The sequence below is a fragment of the Sitophilus oryzae genome, unplaced genomic scaffold (assembly GCF_002938485.1).
Source record: "Sitophilus oryzae breed Bouriz unplaced genomic scaffold, Soryzae_2.0 scaffold_1576_pilon_pilon, whole genome shotgun sequence".
In the NCBI taxonomy this organism is placed as follows: Eukaryota; Metazoa; Arthropoda; class Insecta; order Coleoptera; family Curculionidae; genus Sitophilus; species Sitophilus oryzae.
The window spans coordinates 10,611,996-10,625,665 of NW_022146254.1; the positions used below are offsets into that span (position 1 = coordinate 10,611,996).

Below are 13,670 nucleotides of genomic sequence, written 5' to 3' on the forward strand. Positions count from 1 at the left end.
CATTTAAATCCCGAATAACTTATGAAAAGGAATACAAAAATTTTCAAAAATGGAAGCAATAAATAAACGTGCGATAAGAAATAAAGTTTTTAACCTATCCTCGCTGTTAAAGTATCCTTTAATCTTAAAGTACTATTTTATCTACTATTTTTGATTTGGTAGTTGGAAAAATAATTTTACTCTTCCAAAATATAGACATAAAATCTAAATGACTTTTATAATAATGACACCGCAAAGGCACAATTTAATCTCAACTGAAAGAAGAAAGCCGTTCAAAAATAACTTTTCGTTTCCTATCGAACCCAAAACCCAATGAATCACGATGACTTTTAAGCGCGGGGAAAAGATCTCGAAAATAGAAAGATGGAAAACAATGGGGCCTCTCCAGAACGAGAAACAACAGTCTCGAGACTTATGTAACAAAGCCTCGAGCAGGCATAACAAAACAGCCATATATTCAGGCCCGAGCGACACTAAACTAGCGGGATAAATTTATTAGAGCTCATTCTTTAATCTGTTTATAAATAAGTCCGAGAGCTGTCGCGTAAATTAGTCCAGAGGGAGCTGGCGTAGGCCGTCGTTGATGGACGAGGAATTTAATAAAGCACACAAAAGATTATTTTTATTCTGTTAGAGGTTTATGAGAGTTGTATATTTGTCGTATAGTTAGTTTTATCTTTTTTTCTGAATTTTTATTTTCTTGTTATTTTTTTTCTCATTTTATTTTTTTTGTATTATTTTTTATATTTGTTGTTGCTTTTTTTTGTTTTATCGATTCATCTTTTTTCATTAATTTTATCATATTTTTTATACTCCATTCAGTCACTTCTTAGTTAACCACATTTTTTTCTAATCATTTAGGGGCACAAAACTTGAAGTAAAACAACAAAAATTTATAAATACTTTTTTTATTATTTAAGTTGATCGAAATCGAAGCTTCAAATACTATGTACATTTATATAGTGCTTTGGACTTGATGAAAATATATGTATTTAAAATAAATATTTACATAATATTTACAGGAAAACATTTTTACATATACAATATAGTAGGAATCTGGAAAAAGTACGCTGTGAGAAAATAATTAATTTTTTTCTCAACAGTGTAAATAGTCTTATTAACATACTTTAATAGACAAGGCTTGGTTTAAAACACGTTTATTTAAAAATATACAGGTTTATTAACAAATTCAATATTTGAAACAGTTTATTTTGTGTATTGTTTTTTTTAAACCAAACTTTTCTATTTTACAAAAAATTAAAAATCAGCCAACAATATTATACTTCATCCAATCGTTGTATCAGTCATATTCTTCTACAAATCACAACCTCCTTTTAATGTATTTTTTAACAAACTACTGTAACCCGTTTTGTAAATCTTCTCTTTGTATTATTTACAATAATAATTATTATTTACAGGAAAAAATATGATTAAAAATATATTATGTCCACGGTCCTGAAGTTTTTTATTTTTATTTCTAAATTTGTGATGGTAAGTGATTTTGAAATGCTTTAAGGCATCTAAAAATCTGAAAAACTGTTTTTTAACTTTTGTGCAAAAGCAGTACAGTTTAGACTACTTTCTCTTACTAACACTGATATTTTGTATTCCGAGGCAAACATTATTTAACCAAAATGTGAATTCTACGCCTACATTGACATCATTTTTATTCAATAATATAAATTAACTTTAATTTTTATCTGACAGAATGTTTTAAACTTTCAGAACTACAATTTTTAATCATATTTTATTTAATCTCAAATCCTAACCTAGAAATTTAGTATTTGCATCGTAGTTAAGCTCGACAAGCATAAAAATTCAAAGAGAGAAAAAAGACATTGATAGACATCTGGAATGGTACAATAATATCAATAGTTTCACTATTACTTCAAGTTCCATAAGAATATTCAGTTCTTTTATTATTTTTCATCGTAGTAATCTGATATTTCTTTGTTTTAGCAATATTACAATAACTATTATATAAGTATTAAATTATTTAATTAAATATCTACTAGCTTTTAGAATTATTCACATTAATATCACAATCTCGAGGATAGGACCGTATCCTCTAGGACCCTATTCGATAGGTTAACAGTGTTACCAACCGTTAAAGAAATTTTCCCCTGAAAATTCTCTAAATTTGAACTAAAATCTAATTTAATTTAATTTATAATATATTAATTAAATAATACCCTATTTTCTTTTTCTCCGCGTAAAAATCGAAATTTTAATTTTTCCCTAAATTCGGAGAAGTTTCTTCAAGTTTGGCAACACCGCAGCAGTGGCGCGCGCCTAGTAAACCAGTCTGGGTCTTCCGTCGCCTTTTCTTGGGTTGGTACCGCCGGCTCTTTGAACCCTCCTGTTGTAGCGCGGCATACTGTAAAAGAAAAGTGTGGAATTAGACAGGCTTCATATAAGTGCAAGGATGTTTAGAGTGATAAATACATAGAAATATGCAATTTATTTTGTCTTTTAACAAAAACAATAGTATTCTGGTTTTAATAATAATCGTGTTCAATCCAGAGAGATATACAAGGTGGTCTGAACTGTATTCTGGAAACTTCGGTACCATATTCTACAGATAAAAATAAGTAAAAATTTCGTATAAATGTGTGTCCTTAAATGGTTCGTTTCGGAGATACAGGGTGTAGAATTTTCATTTTTATTTCGATTTTTTCCGAATAATTTCTGAACAAACGTCGATATTTCGATAAAAAAATTGATATCTGGGAGTTTTTTGTATGAAAAATTTGATTTTGATATCAATATGACTTACTTACTTGTAGAGGGCGTCACCTACATATTTCTTAACGGGTTTGAAAGGTAATAACTTTTCGTCCGTACCTGTATAAAACTACTGAGTAAAAAAATATACATTTACGACCTTTTTTACGTAAAAAAGGTCTCTTGGTGAATATCGCTACTAGGGAATGCAATCCCGCACCAAAATCTCAATCCCGCAAACCTGCGGGATTAAAGCAATCAATCCCGCGGATCCGCATAATTGCGGGACTGTAAACAATAGTCATACTTTTGATCCTAAATGGTACAAAAGGCATTGTACATTTTGCATAGGCCCACAATATATTGATATAGCGTGTATCTTAAACTGAAATTTGGACCGATGTATATAGGGCGTTCAAAAAATATATTTAATATTAAATAAACTTAAATTTTATTATAGTTTATCTACTTATTTTATAAATAAAAATATTATTCTGATGTTGAAGTTTTATTTTAATTGTGTTAGTTATCTGCTTTTAGGTATATCTATATGCAGAATGTACAAAGCTTTTTGTACCATTTAGGACCATACGTATGACTAAAAATGCATATTTTTCGAAAAAACGTCGTATTTTCCTTAAAACAAAAAGAAATAAAAAACAGATCAAATTGTTTTTTTCTACTTTCAATACAGATTAGTCATACTTGATAAAAATTACGATTTTTTAAAAATTGTAAATTTGCGGTAAAAAAGATTCCTGACCAAAATTTCACACTGTTAGAAAACACCCTGTATACGAGAATTCGCTAAATATATTTTCGAAAACCACATAGCATCTTAATCAAAACAGATGCATCTAAAACCTGGTTCAAACCGCATCCCAAAATCTTTTTTAGTTCAAGAGATATTCAACTTTAAATTTACCCTAAAATTTTGCTTGTCCCGATAATTATGTCCGGCAGTTTTTTGACGAAATTCTTCACAAGTACTAGTTAAACGCTTTTCTGCACTTACGCACATACGCCAGAAAGAAATCTAACAATGTTTGTTTCACTTAATGACCAAACCGTAAGGGGAATCCCCCGGGTTACGAGATCGATATAGAACCCAGTACATGTGTACAAAGTGTCTCTGATCTCTGATCCCGCGGAATCTCAGAGGGATCCCGCGTTTGCGGGATCGAGCATTTGCGGGATTGCATTTCCTAATCGCTACGAGTAATGGTTCTAGAGATATTTAGAATCGAAATTATCAATACCTGTCATCTTTGACATTAAATTAAACATGTTCGCTAATACTTATTTGACTGAAATATGAAATTTGAAATGTTTCTGTGCCAAAAGTTCAACAGAAACTGTTTTATCATATTTTTTTGAAGAAAAATAAAAAAAACAGAAAGTTCCCACGGTTATCATTTCAGTCAAATGACTATCTACTCAACATGTTTATTTTTTGTCAATAATAACAACTTTTCCACTCAGTAGGTTTATATCTACAGATACGGTTGAAAAGTTATTATTGTTAAAAACAGTTAAAACACATGTAGGTGGCGCCCCCTACAAATCGGTGTCATATTGACATCTAAATCAGATTTCTCATGTTAGAAAACACCCAGAATCTCGGCTATAGTTCAGAAATTATTTGTAAAAAACAGAAATACAAATGAAACTTCTACACCCCGTATCTCCGAAACGAAGCATTTTAGGATATAAATTTATAAAAAATTATATTTATTTTTATCTGCAGAATATGCTGCCGAATACAAATCGGACTCCTACACAATCTATAATATACAAATACAATAATATAATTTTTATTGTTGTCGATCCAATAATATATAATGTGTTCTTTTTTTATAAATTGGATTAGGATCGAAAGAAATCAACAGAAGTCCTTTGTTTTAAATTTGTCGACGTTTCGCAAAATTTATTTGCATCTTCAGGACAATTTAAATCTGGACTTTCTTAGTCATATCCATTAATAAACGGATGGTATAGATGGATATGACTAAGAAAGTCCAGATTTAAATTGTCCTGAAGATGCAAATAAATTTTGCGAAACGTCGACAAATTTAAAACAAAGGACTTCTGTTGATTTCTTTCGATCCTAATCCAATTTATAAAAAAAGAACACATTAAATACAATAATATTTTAATAAAAAAAATAATTTTGGCATTTCTTCAAATAAATCTTTATCGCTCTAAACTTAGCGCATTGCAAAACGCTTCTTGTCGGGCAGATTTCAAAGAAAAACGGAATATGAGCATGATGGACATAATTGCATTAACACCTGGTGCAATTTTTCGACAGACAGATGGCGCGAGGCGAGTTGTTAGCCGCAGGTAGAGGCCTTTCCAACGCCAAAGACACAAGAGAAGCCTTGGCAAAAATAATAGGCCTCCTTTAATAAAGAAAGTCTGTTGTATTTCCTTTTTTTCGAAGAGAGAGAGTCAAAAAGATAAAAAGGCAACAAATGGAGGGTTTTGTAGTGTATCAGCAGGGGTGGATTTTTTATAGTGACTGATGGCGCCCTTTTTTTTAATAGAAAAACGTCGTAAAACTGGATAATAGTCAGTCTCTGGTTCTATGTTTCGTTTTGGGATGTAATGATTTAGTTTTTATGATGCTGGGTTCTGGTTTGAAACAGGGATGGTTGGTTATGATTAGATAACCCTGTTATAGTCGTTTTTAAAAACTAATATTTTTTTATTTTAGATTAGAGGAAATTAGATGATGTTAAATATACATTCACCGGCACGAAAAAGGGGCACCCTAAAATTTTCATGTATTTTAAAGTTAATATATTTTGTTTAAGATTTTTTAAGCAATTTGTAGGTAAATGATTTGACTTTTTAGTATCTCTTTCTAAATTAAAAATGAAAGCTGCCGTCTGTCAATTATACGAGGAGAAACAAAATATTTTGGTGAAAGTTTGCAACACCCTGTGGAGTACGTTCACAAAGCATGGATTTTAAAAATCACTTAATCATCTAGATGTAACTTTCCTCAATAGTTTGTTTTTTGATTCATCTCGATAGCATCATTTTCATTGGAGATATTCGCTTTTGAAGCAGACACTAACATTTTTTTTGTATTTTTCATATTAAAAGTATGCCTTTGCTTTTGGTCCTAGTCAACAGACCTACAGAATAGTGTTTATGATTTATATGCCACTGTCTTTGAAAAATCATATTATTCTTGTCTGTTGGGCAATTACTCTAGCAGATATGGTTTTAAGGCCAAACGATGTCTACGATGATCATTTAAAGCAGCAATAGCCAATGCCTCAAAACTTAAAACCATATCAACTCGAGTAAACGTCAATAAACAATAATAATATGACTTTTCAATGACAGTAACATAACAAAAATAATAAACACTATTTTATAAGTGTGTTGATGAGGATCCAAAATCAATGCTAAAAAAGCTGTAAATCGTTACTTTCTTATTTAAAAGCATCTATAAAAATAAAGCTATTGAGATGAATCAAAAAAGAGACTATTGAGAAAAGACATATCTAGATGATAAATTGATTTTTAAATTCCTTGTTTTGTTAACATATTTCACAGGGTGTTTCAAACTTTCACCAATATATCATAAAAAAAATTCCCTCGTATAATTGATAGATGGAAACATTAATTTTTAAATTCGAAAGAGATACTAAAAAGTCAAATAATTTATCTACAAATTGCTAAAAAAATCATCAAAATCGGCCCACTAGAACAAAATATATTAAACGTGAAAATTAGTGGTAGAGATTTTCAATTGGTAGAAAAAGTTATCAAACTTTTAACTTTTCCACTAATTATACTTCCAAACTTGCGAGAAATGTAATTTTTTGCCTTTGATTATCCCCAGTCAAGAGAAATTGTTGTTAGAAATCAAATGTTGACTGTTTTATAAGCTAAATATTAGGCTTTCTCTATGGATACAACTGACTAAAGCAAGTTGTTGCTAGGATGTTCTATTAATTTTAATTGTGTTTTTTAAACGCTGTGAATGATCGTAAACTAAAAAGTATAAAGTGTAATTGAAGCTACTAATTTATTCCACTAATTGCAATGTTCTGAATGAAGCTTTACTCCCAGCCTATTAATTTTACAAAGTTTTAAAAATAGTCACGTCATAATATATGTCCAATGACAGTATTGACTTGTTTTCGTTTTGAGCAAGTGTTTGTTTTTGCTTTGAACCAAAACAAGCCCGATCCCTTCCTAGCCTAAATAAGCTCGTCACATAATATTTAATCCTAGAAAAATGGTATTGTGACGTAGGGCGGTAATCCCTCAAATCGCCATCATCCCTCTGCCGCCCTTTTGCGCCATTGTTCCCGCCGAACACGCCCGATCTGTGCCAGAATGCACGCAGCCACGCATTCCAACCCTTTCATGCGATACAATGAATTCCAGTCAGCTGTCCCGGCAATATCTATACAGGGTGTCCCTAATTCAACATGCATTCGAGGTTTCTAGTTAGATCCGACCGAGATCTCGATCTCGTTCTCGGCATAAAATTATAGAGATTATCGGCCACGGCCTAGACGATCGTTTACTTAGCTTATTTCGTTAAATTCACGATCGTTAAATTAGCTTATTTTTGAGCGTATCGCTCCACCTATCGATGGATGGATGAATGAAATACTCGTCCGAATGGATCAATAATATGATCTGATCGAATATATGATCTGATACATCAATATATGATCTGATCGAATCACAAAGGAGATTTCCTGGATGGCTGAAGAATCGCCTTCGTATTTCTATGCGTAAACAATGAACGAAATGTTAGATATTAGTGTCTTATTAATGTAAATTTTATTAAATTAACAGAATTGTGCTTTTAGAGTTTTTTTGAGTGAAATAGTTGTATTTCGTTTAATTGCGATTGAGTGAAAAGCACTGAGTGTTTTCACTCAATCGCGATTAAATGAAATACTTCTTTTTTACTCATTATGGTTCACCTTGAGTCGGATTTTGATCGATTTTGATCATTTATTCACTTTAAATGAGTGAACTCACTAACTGTTGAGTTCAAGAACTTTTTATTGAGTGACTTTATTAACATCCTAAGATTAACATCCGAGGAAACAACCGAGCATTGCGCCAATCAGTGGACGCAGTCGAATAATCTATGTGGGGCGGATTTCTGCGATGTGAAAAAAAATGTTCTTAACATAAAACATATTTAGACGTATAGTAGCGTATTCGCTTCACCACGCCACATAGCCACAGTCACACTTTACATCACACTTTTCACACACACTATGGGCTTGTGATCTTGGCATCTTCGAAGGGACAAGACAACCTACAACTCGAACAGATAATTAAAAACTGAGGAACAGGGGAATAGCCTATTCGGTATCGAAGAAGCGCGTATGATGTATGATTATTAATGAGCGAAAATACTCTAAACTGGGAGATTTCACTCAAATTTTTATTGTGTTAAACTAGAACATGAGTTTTCAAGTGAATTTTTCTATTCCATTACTCAAAGATAGGGGTTATAACTCGAACATGAGCTTATTCAATAGCTATTGATTAAATAGAGATCATATTTGAGTAAAATGATGAATTTACTCTATTTTAGATGAAAATGTACTCCATTATTTCACTCAAAAAATTCACTCCCTGAGAAATATGTGTTCACTCAGGCTGATTTTTTACAGTGTAGTCTGCACAACCAACAAGCGTCTCTAGCAAACAAATATTTAGAAAGCCAAATCATTTTTCAGCCGCTTTTTCACAATTAGGAATTTCTTTTTCAGGTCTGCTTCTTCTAATTCTAACGTTTGTAGTCATTCTCCGCGTCTCTTTTTTAGTTCGGCATAACTGTTTTCTAAGGTAATTTTCTAAGATTCACACTGTTCATCGTCAAGAAATTTCAGGAAAATGACACTGCAACATTTAAAAGTTTGCTAAAATATCTCGGTAAAATTTACAATGATTTTTATTTTTTCTACATCAGAGAAATGCAGAAGATAGCAAAGAATTGCTATCCGCATATTATGTATCGTTTAGAAAATATTATTTTTTTCATATTGCCAAATTATTAGTATAGAAAAAAATCCTGTTATAACTGTATTTATAAACCACCCTGTAACAGGTATGGGGTTGGAGAGGGTGAAAAGTTTAGGGGAGGAAGGGGTAGATAGGCAACGTGTGTTTTTGTCCGAGACCGATTGTTGTCGTCCAAAATGCCACAGCCGCCTATTGTGTAACGCTGGCCGGACACAGATTGACGACCGAGCCGATTTAAACAGGGACACCAGTGATACAAAACAATATAAACGATTGCAAACGAGTTAGACAGAGACAGATATACAATTGGGGTAATAGAATTATGGAGATGAATGTAATTCAATCATACAGAGCACAATTTTTTTTCTGCAAACGTATTTTAATCCTAAAAAATAATTCAATAGTTTTCTTCTGAATTCAATTCATCCGTTCTTTAGAGTTAAACATCTTCTTAAGAGCCCATTTCGCTAGTCCGAAAAAGTAGCAAACACAAGATGATAACATGGTATTTTTATCGTCGTGTATAAAACAATATTTTTTTCCATACCGAGTTACGTTCTAAAAAATATTCAGAAATTATTATTTCAATGAATTTATTACGAGTAGATAAAATATTGTGCTGGGTTGGCGTTGGTTTCTATGTAATTTGGCAAATAAATAAAGCTGTCTCTTTAGTTGTCAGTTTTGAGTCAATATTATTTAATTCTCTTTCGTGTCGATTGCTGATTGAATTTGAGCCAGAAATGGCTCAAAATGAAATAAGTAAATTACCAACAGATATTCTGGCTGAGGCGACAAACGCCATATCCAAACTACTTCCATTTAAATCCCGAATAACAAAAATTTTCAAAAATGGAAGCAATTAAAAAACGTGCAAGAAAAACCTATAACCTATTTTAACCTATCCTCGCTGTTAAAATATCATTTAATCTACCCTTGCGGTTAAAGTAATATTTTATCTACTATTTTTGATAGATATAAGGCAATTTTAACAGTTGCCATGGAAAAAAAATAAATTTATTAATCTCCAACTTCTTCCAGTATATCGTACACCCACACAAACATTTTTATTACCCTATCGAATTAGGATTACTGGCACCACCAAACCTATTAAACATCAACCAAATTTAATATCTGAACAAACCAATATAAAACAACGAAAAAAAAACATCTTAATAAATTCCTGTCAAAGACGACACGATCTTCAGCCCAATAAATTTCGGGCAGGCTACGAAAAACAAAATCTAGCTTGTACTTGCCGATGTCCCGAGGTGATTTTTATTGCTCCAGCTTAGATTTCCTACCTTCCGACCTCCTGGCTACTCTAAGGTCTTGTCACGATAGAAGTTTAAATCGGACAGTCAGTGTCTCTGAGAGGCTCTTTTGTAGTTAGGAGATGACCGCATGCCGAAGTACAAGCTATTGTTTGGTTTTTTACTAGTTTTGTCTTGGAATTGTTTTGTATTTCTGTATCTAGATAGATACTACGTTGTCTGAAAGTAAGGTAATAATAAGTAAGATTTAAGGTAGGGTTTACATTAATACGAATAGTACTAGACTTCACTAGTATACTTTAGAGGTCTGGTTTGGAGAATAAATTCTTCAAATTTTGTTTTCAAAAACTATGCGATATGGCGTTTTTTTACAAGAGACAAAAAATGTAGTAAATACTAGAGGGACCATTTTACGAAAAGAAAATCTGTCATCGGTGGAGTTGGAAAATCTTTACACTAAAATTAATGTAGGGGTGAGGGTAGTTTTCATCCTTCTCGTACTTTTTCTTGATTTTTTGTGTATATTTGTAAAGGTTAAAGCCACTTAGTAAAACATAGTCCCCCAAAATCTCATTCAAATCGGAGTAATGGTTCTTAAAATATCTGAAAAAATATGTTTGATGCCCCCTAACGGACAAACGAAGCACTTTTGTAAGAGGTAAATTGTGTTCAATGATCTTATTTTGATTCCAAAAATACGTAGTAGTTCTATGTCCACGGAATATTGGGACATCCTGTATATGAAAAAATTAACATCATCCGTCAAAATTAGCATTGAATATTTTCTTATTATTCTTCTAATAATAATTTGAATCACGAAACGAACTATATTTCCTGTCCAGTACTTTTTATTTTTTATTCTCCGGAAATGTCATGTTACAAACACCAATTTAACACTTAATAAATGCTTTAAACTGGGCAGAGAGCTACGCCCAATGAATATTAATAATTCCCGACAATCAAAACACCTTTTTCCTAACCCCAAATAAAGGAATAAGTATACCCTTCTCCCAACTCCTTTTTTATGTTTGATTGATTGACATTATTCAGCTCCTCCCTATCCCTTTTATTCTACGTATTTTCGAGCCCTTATCCGTCAAATGTACATCGATAAAGTCAAGGTGTGCCGGTGGAAAAATTAAAATAATTTTCGAAAAATGTATGATGGCTGGCATGGGGTTTAATAATTTTATTTTTAGCTGATGTGGGTTAAAGGATTTGGGAAGGGACAGGGTAAAAGTCGACCCTTCTCAGCGCCTTTTGGGTGGAAGTGTGTCGCTTTGAAGGGTATGGATAGGTAGGTATATGGAATTCGGTGAAATCTTTTGAGTGTATTGCTGTAAAAATTAACTTTAAAAATAAGCGTTAAATGCTTGAAATTATGTGGTTATGGTTTGTTTAATTTAATTTTCAGATAGTTTACGATTTTGTAATAGTTAAGAATTTTAATATTAATGTTAGCAATAATTTTTTAATTTTCTTAAGTAGATAAAATGCAACTAATATGTTTTCTTCCGTATTTTCTTTAAATACTGGGATTATTGTACATTTTCGAATTAATGTGGCCAAATTGGTCAATTTTTCTTTAAACATGGGGATTATTGTAAATCTTAAAAATTAAAAACATCGACGTTTCAATGTTGCCAAATTGGTTAATTTTTCATCGAACATAGGGATTACAAAATAAAATAAATCGCGTTACAATGTTGTCAAACAGGTAAATTTTTCTTCGAGCATGCGGATTATTGTAAAACTTAAAAAATAAAAAAAATCTACGTTACAATGTTGCCAAATTGGTCAATTTTTCTTTGAATATAAGGATTATTGCAAATTTAAAAAAGTAAAAAGCGGCATTATAATGTTGCCAAATTAGGCAATTTTTCTTTTAACATTGGGATTATTGCAAAAAATAAAATAAATGACGTTCCAATATTGCCAAATTCAATTTGACAATTTTTCTTTGAACTGGTCAATTTTTCTTGGATTATTACAAACTGAAAAAAAGTAAAAAATCGGCATTACAATGTTGTCAAATTGGCCAATTTTTTAATTAAACATCATGATTTTTGAAACTCTTGTAAACTAAAAATATCGACGTTACAATGTTGCCAAATTGGAAATTTTTCTTTTAACATGGGGATTATTGTAAATCTTAAAAATTAAACTCATCAACGTAGCAACGTTGCCAAATTGGTTAATTTTTCATTGAACATAGGAATTACAAAATAAAATAAATGACGTTACAATGTTGCCAAATAGGTCAATGTTTTAAACATGCGGATTATGTTGCCAAATTGGTCAATTTTTCTTTGAACATAGAGAGTATTATATTAGTATAAGATAAATAAACATGTTACAATGTCACCAGATTGGCCATTTTTTTCCTTTAAATGCAGGTATTATCGTACATTTTAAATAAAACAAAATGTTACAATGTTGCCAAATAGGTCATTTTTTTTCGAATATGCAGATTATTGTAACATTTAATAATTAAAAAAAATCGATTTTACAATGTTGCCAAACTGGTCAATATTTATTTAAACATGCGGATTAATGTAATTTTTAAAAATAAAAAAAAAATCAACGTTACATTGTTGCCAAATTGGTCAATTTTTCTTTGAACACAGGGATTATTGCAAATTTAAAAAAAAACGGCATTACAATGTTGCCAAATTGGTCAATTTTTCTTTAAACGCGAGGATATTATTTATGGCTTTCGAGAGAGAGGAATGCCGACCGCAAATTGACCTTTCGGAAAATCGGTCGGTAATTGCGCGTTCGGAGGGAGTTTTTAAATTCAAATTGAGCGTGGCGGCGCGGCGGTGCTCCTTCTCTGACACTCTCGTCCGAAAAGATCCCACCTAGTAATTTTCGATAATTGGGGGCCTTCGTAACTCAAACAAGGCCTCGGCGCGTCCCGTCCGTCCGTCCGCCGTTGTTCGCTTGTGTCTAATTTTCTTGTTAACGATTTCGGAGAATCTCCGTCGAGAGTGTGTCTGTGTGTGTTGGGCCGTGTTACGATTTTTTCATCTCTAGTGCCGGAGGGATGGGTAGAAGCAACAAGTGTATTTTTCGTTAAGATTTTGTTTCATTCAATGTAGAAGGTAAACTACTGGAATTTGATTCATTCAGTATATTTTGAATTTATTTGAAGTAAATTTGCAATTTTGCAGCTTGAATTCGTTTTTTAATACCCTGATGTTTTATTATTTTTGAACTAGAATTAAATTTAAATGTTTCTATTAATTATCAACTACTCTATAATACAGGGTGGTTCGAACTGTATTTCGGAAAATTCTGCAGCACATTTTGCAGATGAAAATAAGTAAAAAAGTTCGTATAAATGTTTGTCCTAAAATGCTTAGTTTCAGAGATACAGGGTGTAGAAGTTTCATTTTTATTTCGATTTTTTCCAAATAGTTTCTGAAGTAACGTCAATATTTGGTTGAAAATTGGGGTCTCGGATTTCTTTGACATGATAAATTTTACGCCACCTACATATGTTTTAACTGTTTTGAAGAGTAATAACTTTTCATCCGTACCTGTACAAAACTACCGAGTGAAGAAATATATATTTCGGTGACTTTTTACGTAAAAAATGCCTCTTAGTAAACCATTTTCAAGATATTTGGAATGGAAATAGTCAATACATGT

The 13,670-nt window shown here is 31.8% G+C and overlaps 1 protein-coding gene across 1 annotated transcript in view; it reads right to left on the reverse strand.

The window, feature by feature from the left end:
* Positions 1 to 937: 937 nt before the first annotated feature.
* LOC115879071 (toll-like receptor 6) overlaps positions 938 to 13,670 on the reverse strand; it is an 80,552-nt gene continuing 67,819 nt past the window's right edge. The window contains exon 2 of the mRNA XM_030895715.1: positions 938 to 2,377. The gene's annotated coding sequence lies outside the window, so the exon portion shown is untranslated. The remainder of the gene's footprint in view (positions 2,378 to 13,670) is intronic.